Source organism: Herpailurus yagouaroundi, unplaced genomic scaffold (assembly GCF_014898765.1).
Source record: "Herpailurus yagouaroundi ecotype Mexico unplaced genomic scaffold, PumYag 77, whole genome shotgun sequence".
NCBI classification, from domain to species: domain Eukaryota; kingdom Metazoa; phylum Chordata; class Mammalia; order Carnivora; family Felidae; genus Herpailurus; species Herpailurus yagouaroundi.
The window spans coordinates 28,978,476-28,980,866 of NW_024412388.1; the positions used below are offsets into that span (position 1 = coordinate 28,978,476).

At 51.9% G+C, this 2,391-nt stretch overlaps 1 non-coding gene across 1 annotated transcript; it reads left to right on the forward strand.

Annotated features, from left to right (window-relative positions):
* Nucleotides 1-619: 619 nt before the first annotated feature.
* TRNAE-CUC (transfer RNA glutamic acid (anticodon CUC)) lies at nt 620-692 on the forward strand. The gene has a single exon. It is a non-coding gene; the product is annotated as a tRNA-Glu (tRNA).
* Nucleotides 693-2,391: the final 1,699 nt, after the last annotated feature.

Here is a 2,391-nt window from a genome sequence, read left to right on the forward strand (position 1 = left end):
GCTCCAAGCCGTCAGCACAGAGTCCTGACAGCCCAGAGCCCGACGTGGGGCTTGAACTCACAAGCAGTGAGATCATGACCTGAACCGAAGTCGGACGCTTAACCGGACACTTAACCGACTGCGCCACCCAGGCGCCCCCAGAAATGTATTTTAAAAAACAATGCTAGGGGCGCTTGGGTGGCTCAGTCGGTTCAGCGTCCGCCTTCAGCTCAGGTCACGATCTCGTGGTCCGTGAGTTCGAGCCCCGCGTCCGGCTCTGGGCTGATGGCTCAGAGCCTGGAGCCTGCCTCCGATTCTGTGTCTCCCTCTCTCTCTGCCTCTCCCCCGTTCATGCTCTGTCTCTCTGTGTCTCAAAAATAAATAAACGTTAAAAAAAAAAATTCAAAAAACAATGCTAGGGGCGCCTGGGTGTCTCAGTTGGTTGTGTGTCCGACTCTTGATTTCAGCTCAGGTCATGATCCCAGAGTGGTGGGATGGATGGAGTCCTGCCTTGGGCTCCACACTGAGCCTGCTTGAGATTCTCTCTCTCTCCTCTCTCTCTCTCTCTCTCCCCTTCTGCCCCTCTCCCCCACTTGCACTCTCTCTCCAACAAGTTAAAAAAAAATGCTATGTTGTGAGTGTCTGGCTGGTTCAGTGGGTAGAGCATGACACTCTCGATCTCAAGGGTGTGGGTTCGAGCCCCATGTTGGGTATAGAGATTACTTAAAAAATAAAATCTTACGTAAAAACCAACTTCAATGCTGTGTGAAAGAGGGGAATCACATAATCACAGAATGATTCCATTTGTACACAAAAAAGGAAAACTCGATATATTATTTAGGGATTTATACAAAGGTGGCAGAACTAAGAGAAAACCAAGGAAACAATTAGCACAATTAAAGCAAAATTCAGGAAGGGCGCCTGGGTGGCTCAGTCGGTTAAGCATTCGACTTCGGCTCAGGTCATAATCTCACGGTTCGTGGGTTCAAGCCCCACATCGGGCTCTGTGCTGACAGCTCAGAGCCTGGAGCCTATTTCAGATCCTGTGTCTCCCTCTCTCTCTGGCCCTCCCCCACTCACGCTCTGTCTCCCTCTGTCTCAAAAATAAATAAACATTAAAAAAAAAAATTCGGGAAAGTGGTCCTTCAGGATGGGAGGGAGGCTGCACCGGACGCATGTGGAAGGTCTCAAAGGTACTGGTGTGGGTCTAGTTTTTATTTTATTTTATTTATTTATTTTTTTGGGGGGGGGGTCTAGTTTTTAAATTAGCTAGCGAACACATGGATGCTTGATTGTAATTATTATTAGCCGTTAAACTGCACATGGTGTCTTCTACAATAAAATTTTCTGTGTATAACACTAATACCTACCTTCTAGGATGCAGGCCTCTCTGGTAGGGCAGAGAAAATGTGAGTAAAGTATTGGCACAGTAAGCTCTCAGTTTTGAGTGCTTTGGCTCCCTAAGCCTGTTTCCCCATCTTCAAAGTAAGCTGGTGGCACTGCTGAGGCTTTGTCCTCCAGCTTGTGGGTTCTGTGTTCCCTTTGTTCACACACACACACACACACACACACACACACACACACACACTGGAGGGCAGGTGTCAGGCCCCATCCTCTCTCCAGTCTCCCCACTGCCCTACGTCACTGGTAATTTCGAAAGTGACAAAGATGACACCCGGGGCCCTGGAATGGGAGCTCCTAGTTCCAATCCTTTCCAAATGGGGCAATTAGCCCTTTTCTGAACTTCTCGAGGGTAAAATAGGCATAGCAATCTGTTTTCCTCCTCTAAGCCCATGGGTTAATAGTGGAAAGTGCCGTGCTCCAGTAAGAGACCATGACTGGTTGACCTGGGAACCTAAAAGCGTTCTCACGGTGGGGGTGGGTGGCATCCGTGAGCCGTGAGAGACTATTCTGTGACCGCTCACACGGTGATTGGTGTAAACGTACCTCTTTGCCTGGTTTTCCGCCTCGGTCACTGTGTACTTCCTGGTTGTACTTTTCTATCCTGCTAAGTGTCCTCACCACGACCCCACCGCTGTGTACCTGCTCCAGTCACGGTGTGCCTGTTGACTGTCCCTGTCTCAGTCTGAAAGGTGCCTGTCTTTGCAATTATGGATCTACCTCCAACGCTGTGTACACCAACCTCTGTGTACCTGATTCACTCAGCGCGACCGTGACTTGTCCCGCGGTCGGTCGGGGCGGACTTGTCGGGCGCTCTTAGGTCTCAACGTGCGTGGCTGTACCTGTACCGGCCCTCGCATCGCTGTGCGCACTCCGGTGAGTCCGCTCGCACCTGGCTCGGCCCACGCCTCCCGGACGCCGGCGGGCTGTGCGCTCCGGTCCCGCAGACGTCGGCGCCGCGGGGGCCCCGTGCCGCGTCCTGCGTGCGGCGTCCCGCGTCCCCGCCCCCCT